The following is a 12,899-nucleotide window of genomic DNA, read 5'->3' as shown; positions in this document are numbered from 1 at the left end:
GCAGTTTGAGCTCATCCTGGCAAACCAAGACACAAACCGTGATGTGCATCTGTGTTGGGTCTGTCTGAGATATAGATAACATTCGCCATTGCAGCTCGTATGGTGCTGCAGTACATTAGTGGCTAAACCAGGAACAATGACACACCAGTGTTTTAACTATTGCTGAACAGTGCTTGCCCAGCATCAAGGCTTTCTCTTACTCTGCCTTCAGCAAGTAGGCTGGGGATGGGTGAGAAGCTGGGAGGGGACACAGCCAGGACAGCTGACCCAAACTGACCGAAGGATATTCTCTGCCTTATATGTCAGACTCAGCAACAAAAACTGAAGAGTAGTCCTTCCAAAGTAGTTGTTGCTTGGAGGCTCTGTGAGCTTTTGGCTGCTGGTGGGAGGTAGGGAGTGATTGCCTTAGCTTGTCTGTTCTTTTTCCCTTCTTTTTTTTCTTTCACCTATTAAATTGCCTTAACTCAACCCATGAGATTTTCTTGCTTTCGTGCTTCAAGTTATCTCCTCTGGGCAGGGGAGTGAGTGACTAGTGGGTGCTTAGATTTTGGCCAGGGTCAACCCACCAAGATATCTGAAATCCCACTGTTTAGAGATAGCAAAAAAAACTGCTAACTAGAAATGAAGTGGTAGTGTTGGTTTCTCTGTAGTTAAAATAAAAATATTTGATTGAAAATTTGAAAACAGAAGAAAGAAAAAATCTATATTGATGCAAATGTCATTGAACATTTGGAAGAACTTTTTCACCCAGAGGGTTATTAAGCATTGAAACGGGCTGCCCAGGGAGACGATGGAGTCACCATCCCTAGGGATACCCAAAAGAATTACAGATGATGTGCTGAGGGATATGTTTTAGTTTAGTGATGGGCCTGGCAGTGTGAGGTTAGTGGTTGGATGTGATGATCTTAAAGGCCTTTTCCAACCATAACGATTCTGTGATTCTCCTGTTAGGTGTTTTATAGGCATTTCCTTATAGTTAAGAAAGTAGTATTTCAAAGACAAGTGAAAATAATAAAAAATGGTATGTTTGCCATGTGCTGTCTAGTCTGGAATTATGAATTGGATATGAGTAATGTTCATTAATCTATATTTAAGATGAAAATTAAAAACAGAAGATGCAGATTGAAAAAAATGGACATGCCTTGCACTCTTTTCTCTGCCAGTGCAGAACTAACTGTGCTGTGTATTTGTCTGAACTAATTTTTAAGTCTCATGCATGTTGTGATTTATATCATTCCTCTTGAAAACCTGTTTTCACTGTCGTGAGTTGACTGTGATGTTCATATGTTTTCCTGTTTCCATGTAAGTGCAACTATAAAGAACTGGTTATCTAAGCTTTGTTACCTGTTTGGGCAATAGGAACACAAAACTTAAAATGCGAAATGGTCCCACTCTTTAAATGACTCTTTGTTGTAACTTACTGTGATTCTACTGCTTTATGTATGCACCTATTAATTACTTGAGTGTAGAGTTATAGTGTCCATTTTGACAAGGAAGCCTCCTGGAAACGGGATGAAAAAGAAGTGATGATGAACTTTTCGTTATTTCTAAATGTGAACACCAATTTTCAAGGGAGCTAATTAAAATCTTTATCTGATCCCTAGCTGTGAGGAAGCTCTGCCTGGATGCATGTGATAAGTTCATGCCTCTTGAGATTTCTAATGTGATTGTGGTTCATTTTTATCCTGGTTTTATGGCTACAGCATGTTTTTATGTTTGGAAGTCTTTGCCAAAGGAAATGGAAACCTTTCCTTTAAATGTTGCAGTTAGGAAACAACACTTTGCAAGCGCAAGTGCATTTTACCTTGTGTATGTGAGAAGAATGCTAACTGAACTCATCAAAGCTGATTTTAGAAGAAAATATTTATTTTCAGCATTTTTGGCTAGTAAAATATTGTTCTGAAGAAAGTTCAACCCGAGATAGTATATGGAGTGTTGATAAACTGTAAACTCCTGTTGCCAGAGCTCTGTGAATTTTGCTTTATCATCTTAAAAAGGACATGCAGTTTTCCAAGTACAGAGTGGCACATTGAACATCAGCTGGATGTTGGCAAAGAACATTAAACTCTTAATTTGGCATTACAAGTTGTTAACTGGTCACATCAGTTGACTTTAGTAATTGCTAATTGAGCAAATGCAGAGATCTGGAAGACAGAACTTCGAAAGCTTATCCTTTCTTTGTCAGATTGTTAGTTTTATGTGTTTGGGTTATTTTCACTTGTAGCATGAAAAAAAAAGTTTAGATACCTTCTGTGGTGAATTCTATACCACCAGATTGATCTGGAATTTGATATCTTTCATAAATTGAAGGTCGTGCTCATAGTTTAGGCTTGAATTGTTCCTTAGTAACAACTAAATGAGTTGATCATTGTGGAATTAGTTTGGTAAGAGAAATCAGAATGAGAGTTTGAGGATAGGATTTGGCACAATATAAGGAAATTGTTTAAAATTGATGTATTTGCTCTGTTGTGAACTATCGATTCATGCTTTTTATTTCATGCTTCAGCATTCACATGGAGGGAAAAGGTTCATAGCAAGGCAAGATGTCTGTCAGTCTACTTTTGCTATAGTGGAAAAGTTAACCTTAATGATCTTAGATAAAGCTAAAGCAGAAGAATGTTACTAAGTAACATCTTTACCTAAGTGAAATGGAAGTAGGAGGGTAATAGTTGTATAGAATTTTTCACAAAGACCAATAAGATAGAGTGGTACTGGAAATACTTGTTTTGTCTTCTGTCTGTTAAGTGACAAGATCAAGAGGGATAGTTTTGCCAGCATAAAGTGTGTAATTGCATATATTTATTGCTTGCTCCTTTGATCAGGAAGTAGAGAAAGGGGCCAGAATATCCTTCCTTAAATGTGTATAACTTTAATAGATTAACAGGAATTGCAGTTCAAATTCTCCTGGGGAAAAATATCCCCAACAAGAATATATAAAAATATCCTACTGAGACTAGATATACTAGAAAATACGTATTAGCCTCAATAGTGACATGTGAAGACAGGCACTGAAAGGTGACAAGTGAAAGATGTCAGCCATATGTCACCAAGGTAATTTTTTAAAAATAAATATCTAGGTATGTCCTACCATGTAGATACCTTAAAACATTATACAGGGAAAGAACAAATTTGTCTTCATTGCAGTTACCAGACCAGGCAGTTCCAAGTCTTTACATTCACATGAGTCTGTACTGCAGTCACTTTATATTCTGCACTTGCTTTTCTAGGTAAAGAGTGTAGTTCCTCCTAGTATTTAGACCATCCTGATGGATTCTGTTTATGCTTGTCTGCCTTATACTAGTGTACGCAATGTAAGGACAGAAAAATTGATCTGAAATGTATTATTACCTTTTTCCTCCGCCATTCTGAGTAACAGGAAGGGTAGTCATGTTGAAGAGATCTTCTTTAATCTCAGAATACTTACAGCATTGTTGTTTGGAAAGTTCAAATATATTTCACTTGTACTGTTGTGTGAAACTTTCTCATACGTGTTCTTTTAATCATGTGTTTTTCTGGATAAGTACTTGTACTCTATGTGCAGTTGCACTACTACTGCTAAGGGAATGATGATTGTGGACATAACAAGTTTAAGACATAGAATCTTTTTCAGTAGAAATGGACTCACATGCAACACTAAGGATCAGTGAGTAGTGCAGATACTTCATGCAGTGTTTTTGACTCCTGGAATACGAAGGCATCTACTTCCATGCCTTTAGATTAGGTAAAATTATAGATCAAGTTCAGAACATTATGCCTTCAGAATGGAAGAACAATCCCAAGAATTCAGACCAGGAATTCTCTTACAGAATCCAGCATCTTCTCTCCAACAAGGAATATGCAGTTTCCAGAGGAGAGAGGAATAGAGTGAGAATACATCTTTCCTGGAAATTCCCAGTCTCCAACTGATTTCAGTCCGTGGGATTTCCTGAACCTAATGTGGTTTCTCTAACTGTTAATGAATCTCTCTTCCAAGTTCTTGGTCAGTTTCCCCATGCAACTTTATATATTTTTTTTTCCCTCTACTATGTCTGTGAGAGTTTCCTAGATCTCCCACTTGTTGGTCAAAGAACCACCTTTTTTTGCTTGTTTTGCTCTTTGTTCCTATCAGCATTCTTTATGGTTGGTAATTTTCTTTTATACAACAATATACTGAAGCTAAGATGACATCAAAATACAGTTTGAGCTCTGTTTTGATACAAATCATTGCAGAAGATCACAGAAACTTGATTTTACAACTGAATTTATTTACAAACAGCTGTATAGAAGAACGTAACTTTTACAGAAGTGACAAATTGTCAGTTCATACTTTTCCTCACAAAACTATTGCATACCTGATCTGTAGGGACACAGTATGATAAAATGCACTGAGATCAATAACCTCATGTTTTTATTAGTACTGGGATAGGTACTCATACTTAACCTGAGTTATGTTAGAAAAGGTAGTGATACAAGCTGGATTTTGCTGATTGTTTGAATAGTAGCCAAGGTTTAAAATGGAAGGTCAGAGGGGAACATAATACAACTAATAGAGGCTGGAATGATGTCTGTGCCTTGCAGTACCCATTTAAGGTCGTTTATCATCAAACAAACACTTTATAACATCTGTTGAATTAAAGCTTAAAAAATGTTCTGCAGTACAATTAAGGATTATTTGCAGCAAAATAAAGAGAACATCCAACTCCCTATATATGCCAACTGATGAGTTTAGGTCAAGGCTGACTGAAAGATGTTGCTGGTCTACAAATACCGGACTTTTAGGGACTCCTGTGACTGTTGCAGAGTTGAACTATGTTTAATCTGCTTCAGACTGAAAGAAATGGCTTCTTTTTAGTACAGGAGATCAAAATAGAGTCAGAAGTCGGTGAAAAAATAGAAAAGAAATATTGTTACTTCTTACGGAACTAAAATAAAGTATTGAGTTTTCTGGGTTTTGGTTCTTTTTTTCCTGAATAGTGACGCTCTATGAAATTATTTAGTATCTTTCTATGATTTTAGAAAGCCTGAATTTTATAAAAGGGAAGCCAGTGCGCACAATGTAAAGATACATTTTTTGATTACCTGAAGTGATTAAAAAGTATCTGAATCTTGGGCCTCTACTGTTTATGTTGGTAATGAAAGTATTCAGCACTACTAAATTGCACTGTGAGCACTTAATAATAGGAGTATGTAATCATCAAAGATATGGTAAGTGGGCTGCAGCTGTAGCATTAGCATCAACAGTGGAAGAAACTATTGTACTTTCCAACAGGTACAGATAAATTAATTAAATCATTTTCTTCTGAATGTTGGTTAAAATTACTTTGTTGACAAAATTTCCTTATGTTGCAATCGCAGGTATTACCTCTGCTTTTGTTCAAAAGCATCAAATAAAATTTTCTAGAGCAAAAAACCCCTCCAAATCTCACCTGTTAAAAAATCAATATGCGAAGAAGTTTTATCCCAATCATTTGTGGTAGGGAAGGCAGCAGGATGACATTGTGAGGTTACTCAGGTTGATTCTTTTTCTTTCTGAATTTGCTTGATCTTTATAACATAACTGCAGACAGTCCCTGAAGTTTGCAGATGTAAATACCTAGTGTCAGTATGTGTTGCATGCAGAGCAGAATTATACCTTCAGCCAAAAAATACCTCTGGAGGAGAAGCTGCCTGGTAACCATTATTTTAGCTCAATATTATGAAAATGAACAGTTAATCCAGTTCATCTTTTTTTTTTTTTTCTCCTCTCTCCACAAAAACCTGTGAGAGCAAACTGATTTTAACTTTCACTTGGTGTGTTTCTGGTAGCATAAGTTGGTCATTGACCTTTCTTGATAAGAAAGCTTTTCCCCATCATCTTTCTACTTTATTTCTCTCTATGTTTTCCCCTAAATGTTCATACTACTTCATAAATCCCTGAGAAAGACTTCTTCATTAAAAATATACCCCTAGCTTAAGTGGGTTTTTATATGCAATTAAAAAAGCAAAAGGAAAAAACAAAATGCAAAAGAAAACATACCCCACACACCGCACCGCCACCTCCCTACCCACAAAGCCTCTCTATGGAAGACACATCAAGGTTTTCCACAGATAGTATTGGCATTCTGTCAGGCTCTCACTTGTGATCCAAAGCGCTGACAGATGCAGTATTATACAGAAATGAAAAGATTTTATTTGTGTTTCTGTATCTTGCAAAAACCCAAAACATTCAGATCTCAGTGTACTAGTCTGTTCCAGCATGCTCAAGCCATCTGCTTGGTTTTCCTTCTGCATTTTGTCTCATTAGTCATGTTCACATGTATTTCAGGCTGCTTAATTTCATTACGCAAGGTATTATGCACCATTCATCCAATAAGTGAGAGAAGTTCATTCTGCTCCCCAAGGGACTTGTAAAAATAAGTTTTAAGTATCTAAGAAAACCTGAAAATTCCTGTTGAAACATGAATCACGTTTCACTGTTGCCTTTATTAACATGCTAAAACTTATTTTACTGATTGAGTTACCTGTCTTTTCCTGTTTCCCAGAGGCCATCTGCTGTCTCCTTAGAAATATTTGCTTCTGACTGGGATTTTTAAATACAAGATTTTGACACAAAACGAAGTGCTGTATTTAAAAGTTTCCTTTTTGGTGGAGATAACTTTTCTGCCTAGTAGTGAGGTTGCCAGTTCTGAACAGAATGGGCTTGTGGCCACCCCTGTGAATATCCACTAGAATTAACAAAATCATATTCCTTCTTAAAATCTTTTTAGAAGTAAGAGAGATCTGTTAATGCTGAAGATGTAAAATCTCCATTTGTGATCATTGCTGAGGTGGCTGAAGCTTCTGAAAACTCCTAAGGCTGACTATGATGAACTCATGCCATTCGCATGGTCTTGTGTTGCAAGATGAAACAGATAGAAAAAGAGTTTCTTTTACCTTATCTGGCTCATGAGAACATCTCTGTGAGATGGGAAAGAACCAGCTGCAGTGGTGAGGGCTGGGACACTGCCAGGACCCCAGTGAATAGCAGAGTATCATTATGGGGGAAGAATTGTCAGCGCTGGGCTGAGGAGGGAGTGACTGAAGCTTGATGAGCAAAGGCAGTGGAATAATCATCAACCTGGAGAATGAGAAGTGACATAAAAACTGGACATGGAGTGAGAAACTGAGACTGACCAGACAAAAAGAATGACAATTGGCAGAGAGCTCTAGGAAAGACTGATTTAATAAGGAAATGGATACCCAGACAACAGATGTAGAACTGCCGTTAGCATCAGCCAGTAATCCTAGATGGAGAGACCTGGGAGTGCTTGAGAAATGAGCCAGGAAGACAGGAAAATGGAATTTAATGGAAACTGTGTTTAGTCAATACAGGAACATACAGTATGTGCTGCTGTGTGTGCTGAAGAAGGAAAAAAAGTGAGCATCCAACTACTGGGTGGAAAAATCTTGAAAAAAAATTCACCATGAAAATAATAAATTTATTTTAAGAAAGTGCTTTAAATGGTGTATCAGTTATAGAGCATTAACAGAATAGGAGAGATGGACTCTTTAAATTCCTTAGAAAACCCATCCTAGGCACTGAGACTCTCACAAAGCCTCAGAAAGAGACTGAAGTAAACTTGAGTGCTTGATGTTTCAGCAATGTTCTTTTAGTAATGTTGTGGTTTGCATCTAATGAGTTTAATTTTACTTTGTTTTTTTGATAAATATTCTATCCAGACAGCCACAAGGTACGAGATAATTGTTGATGACACTGAAAGCCGAAACATTTTTAACCAGCTTTTCCTGATATTTATTTCATTAAACCCCAAAGTCCTGGAGTCATTTAAGGAATTATTTGATTTTCTGATAGAAAAGGCATGTTGTGTGGTGGTGTAAATTCTTGTTGCCCCATGATTTTGGTGACTGTAAATTCAATGCAGTGAATCTTGATGATAGGGACTTTATTCTCTAATGAATTAGAAGGTAAATTGTAGGTATCCATCATTTTTACTGTTGCGATTAACAATATTATTTTCTTACGACTTAAGTAGTGAAAAATTACAGCTTCCAAACTATTTAAAATACTTTTAATGTACTTTTGAATTATGCAATGCTTTGATTGTTAAAAAAAAAGAGAAATCTTTGTTTCTAAGACCTTTTGCTGTTTTAAATATTACCAAGAGTTGCAATAGGAAACAACAGTATTTCTTTCAAAGGCAAATAAAAGTACTGCATGTAAGATGTGGGGACTGAAGAAAGCTTTTATGGTGCATGATTAAGGCATTGGGCAAGGATTCAAGACATTTAAAGCTGAGAAGATTCCTTAAACCAGACTTCTTTTGTGACGTTCAGCATATTGTTTAATTTTGTGTACCTCAGCTTCCATCTGTGGAACATGTAGAACTAATATGTTGATATAGAGCTTTACTCCTGTCCTTTGTATGTCGTAGGGGTTTGATTTATAAAAATCTTAAAGATCTCTTAGCAGTCTTGTACAAACAACTTTCAGCACAGTAAGCATTTGGTCTTCACTGAAGCTCCTAGTTAAAAGATGTGGGGATAAAGCTCGTGAATTCTCTTAATTTACCAGAATAGGAGAATCTATAGAAGAAAACTATAAGAGCTGAGAAGGAAATAAAGAAAAAACAAAATCTGTAGTATAATTTGAATAGTTCTATGAAATAAATCTTTAAGTCTAAAGACTGCATTGACTTACATCACTTTTGCCCCTTAATTCAAACTGTTTTCAAACGATCTGGTTGTGTATAGAAGTTAAAAAATGTTGCAGGTATAAATCCATGACTTTTTGGTATCAAGTGAGTTCACTGAACATGCTAAGTTAAAGAACCTTGTGGATACAGCAGTAGGAAAGTATGATGTGTGATGTCGTTACAATTCACTATACTTGGCTGACTGATGAAATCTGCAGAAATGTATCATATTGGAGCGCACTAAGAAAACAGTCAAAATAAGTCCGTGATGAAGAAAACTTGTTCATGTTCTTTTTTTTTTTTTCCCTGTATATCTTAACAATCTGATTAACTGTTACCATAATCAGCTTCTGGCAATCAGCAGCTGGAGGGCACTGAACAAACCAACTATAATTAAAGGAGTTTTTAAGTGGCAGTTATTTGTGGATGAAGATAGGAAATACAGCTGCATAGGTACTGGCAAGTGTTTACATGAAATGTCTTTCTCTTAAAGGGAGAAAAGAGATTTTTTCCTGAGCTGTGAAGAAACTAGAAATTGACTGCCACAGCCTTCATTCAAGCTTTCCCTGTGAAAAGAAATCTGCGTTGATGCCAATCATATAAGGTATTTTAAACAAACATGGATTCTATTACCTTCCATACCCTGTCAAATACTGTAGCGCATGATGCTTTCTGAGAAATAAAATGGAAGTAGTAAATAATTTAAAGAAATAGCTTTTTCTGATGTAAAGTCTATTAGATTAGTGATCACAGAATTTTATGGTACTGCATCATGTTTCACACTGATGTTAAAGATGAAAAAAACCCACTTTATGTGCATTTGTTGGCTGTTGAGATAGTGGTTGTATTCTTTGCCTTCTCTCAACACCAACTCCAGTTATATTAGATCCCAAACTGTCATGGTTCATTATCCATAGATGATCATAAGCAACCTTGCATCATAAAAAAAATATGCTGAGGCATCTGCCATTTTGTACCACTATAGAAATTGCTTCTGAGTGAGATTTTTCTTTGATGTATACATTCAGTAGTATGTGTTCTGAAATTTTTGCTTCTGACTATCTTAAGCAATGAAAGCTGCATATACGGTGTTACTGTGACTTTTTCGGTTGAAGATACAATGTCATCTGTGCCTTTTTAAATAACAAGTTGTGTTTGATTTAATTCTTGTACAGCTCAGTCTCTACCAGACTGTCACATTGCTTCTGTTCTTAAGCGATTATAGTCAGTCTTGCATTCCAGGCCCTATATTTTGACTTTGCTGACTTTAGGTCTAAAAATGAAGTTTATGTCACGATTGTAGTACTAGAGAGCAATAATACCAGTCATAGATATATTTGCTAATGAAGCCTGTCTTTCCTGTAAGGTAATCACATTGGTAAGAGACTATTGCTCTTTTTGTGAAAGACAGTAAAAATGCAGAGTGCTTATAGATACTAATAGATCCACTAACTTGCATTTCTGTTCAACTATCATTGTAAGAGAAAAGAAACATATACGTTTTAGGGATGTTCTAAGGTCATTTCACTGCTATTCTCTTTTGGTGATACAAGATTTGAAAACTAATTTATTATACTGCTGGTGTTACTGCTTTGTCTGAAGATATTTATTTCAGCAATAAACAGTGAGAATTTATTACTACCCATTTTGGCTTTGTTTCAGTACTTCTCGACTTGATAACTATTTGAAACTAATCAAAGAAGCTGTTTTTAGGAAATTGCAGGGAAATTTTTGTGTATATGTTAAATCTAAGTGGCATCACTTCCTGTAGCCTAGATAGGCTGTCTTCACCCGGTTGCTTTGATGTTTCCTCCAGGAATGAGGAGAGGAAGAGAAACAATCTTGTTCTGTTAACGTTCCCTATAATTGCCAGGCTTGATGCAAATCCAGTGAAACATTACGCTAAAACCACTCTCTTTAATAGGGGAAAAGAGTTTCTGTATAGTCTGAAGATATTTACAGGACTTTGTTTGCATGTCCCAGTTCCCATACCAATTGTTTGTGCTTGCAAGGGCTTCAAGGCTTCATTTGGGTTAGAGCTTTTTATACTTTCTCTGTGCAGATGTTTTTATAGAGAACTGATGGAAATAGAGATCATTCACAGGTCAAATGAAAAGCAACAACATATAAAGAAAATGAAACGTCTGGGCACTTCGGAATGGAAGTTCACAACACTAGGGAAAACCCACATGAAAATGCAAAGCAATATGTCTTCAAAATAAATTGTCCCTAAAGAAAAGAACTCCATTGGAAAGAATAATACTATTCATTTGTGTTGTAGAGCAGATTGTTGTGAGAATAACTCTGAATGTGTGACTTCAGCAGTGGCTGTCATTTTGTCCAAAGCCTACCTTTCATTTTCAGTGACAAAACACAGTGCAGCTCTGTGCTGAATGTGGAAAAACGGAAAAAAGAGAGAGAAATATTGAAAAAATACTTTATTTTCTAATTCCTCTACATCTGTTCCAGGAAAACTTGCAAATGCATTTTGATTGAAGTAGTTCATCACATGATAAAATTAATTTCCATCTCTGTTCACTATCATATGTGTGTCAGTTACAGACAGTTTCTTCTGAGAATATGAATATGTCTGAAAGTAAGTCACTGATGTTATAACTCAAAGTAATTTGAATGAAGGCAAATGCTTTGGGATCTGAAAGTTGAATTTCCATTTGAACAGCAGTTTCAAGGACTTGCATGCACATTTGACTGTCTTACTCCCTGAGTTGGAATGTTGCTAAAGAGATTATCCACACATACCCCTGAGCTACAATAAGGTTCACAGGAATCTGAAATAGAATAAAGTTGTCTGTATGGTAAATATAAGGTGGAAAAGCAAATTGAAGCAAAAATGGAGTAAGAATGAATCCAGGAGAATCTGAAAAAATCTACACTGGGAAATTAAGGATGTGACAAAACCTGAGGATCTGATGCACAAATCTGAACAAGAAATACTACTTAAATCTGTTTGGTGGGTTTCTCAGTGTTGTTGATATCTATATAATACTTTACAAGTTGGACTAAAGGTGATACTGTGATAAACAGTCAGTAGGAAATATCTTCTGAGACTTTTTGAATATTAGAAAGTACTGACTGGAACATAAAATAATTGCAGATGGTTAAGACTTCCTATTAAAAAAAATCCATTAAATTGGTAAAAATATTCCTTTAAGGATTTTAGTTGTAGTTGCTTTGGACATTCTAGAAATGGAGAGTGATGCTCAGGTCAATGCTGGAGGAATATCCACAGAGCAAGGCTGTAAATAGTACAACTCTAGAATAAGGAGGACACCAACCAGTCTCAGTGGTCTGACCTTGTTTTCTTCAGGAAGCCATGCCAGTTGACAGCAAAATTCTCAGAAGTCTTTCTGCTTTTCTTCCCTTAGCAATATTTTGTTTCTAGCCCGTTTTTGAAAACAAGAAATCCTGGAATCCCCATTTCATTCTCACAGTTATAAAGCTCCATTAACCATGATAGGACATGTAGGACTACAAATAAAGTCCCATATCAGTGAGTTTGGCTTGTGAAGAAAACTGATGACTAATTTTAGGACTTACAGTCAACATCCTTTAGTAAAAGAAAATATCTTATAAACCATTGTTAAATATCACCCCACCAAGCAGAGCATGTTGCTTTTGTGTTCTCTAAATTGGTTGAGAAAAATGATGCTTTCTGAATTTATTTTTTTAATAATAATTTTAGTCTGTTTCTGTATTTTCTGGTCAGCAAAGTCCTATCTACTGAAAAGATGTTCACATATTATCATGGAGTGTTCAAGATTCAAGGACGGGGGAGTTGGACTAGATGATCTTTTGAGGTCCCTTCCAGCCGTTGAGATTCTGTGATTCTGTGACTAAGGCATTATTGCAATGAACACCAAAATTGCAGGTGAATGATAAGGTTGATGGATTTTAAACCTGTCTGAACATAAATATTTTCACAACTTCTTTTTTTCTGTATTTCATTACCTACTTTTTAAGAACCAACACTTTTATCCTCTTTTGGGAACCAATATTCCAATGATAAATTAAAATTCCCAGGCTGTAGCTGTGGACGCATCTTGCCTTCTTGAATCATTTCCATCTTAAAGGTAAACTATTAGACAACAGTTGAAAATTGAATTTTACATAGCTCTGTGGTGCATGCATCCATTAAAAACAGGGAGAAGAATAAATGCAAAAAATACTTTATTAATTTGTTGAAATTTAACAAACTGTGTTTAACTAGTTGAAAGTAAATTCAGCTAT

The 12,899-nt window shown here is 35.9% G+C and overlaps 1 protein-coding gene across 3 annotated transcripts in view; it reads left to right on the top strand.

The window, feature by feature from the left end:
• SYT1 (synaptotagmin 1) overlaps nucleotides 1-12,899 on the top strand; it is a 350,831-nt gene that overhangs the window by 70,417 nt on the left and 267,515 nt on the right. For all 3 annotated transcript variants that reach the window (XM_061994205.1, XM_061994125.1, XM_061994045.1), the window contains exon 2: nucleotides 9,145-9,255. The gene's annotated coding sequence lies outside the window, so the exon portion shown is untranslated. The remainder of the gene's footprint in view (nucleotides 1-9,144; nucleotides 9,256-12,899) is intronic.

Source organism: Colius striatus, chromosome 1 (genome assembly GCF_028858725.1).
Source record: "Colius striatus isolate bColStr4 chromosome 1, bColStr4.1.hap1, whole genome shotgun sequence".
Taxonomy (NCBI): Eukaryota; Metazoa; Chordata; class Aves; order Coliiformes; family Coliidae; genus Colius; species Colius striatus.
This window is presented reverse-complemented; position numbering and strand designations above follow the sequence as displayed.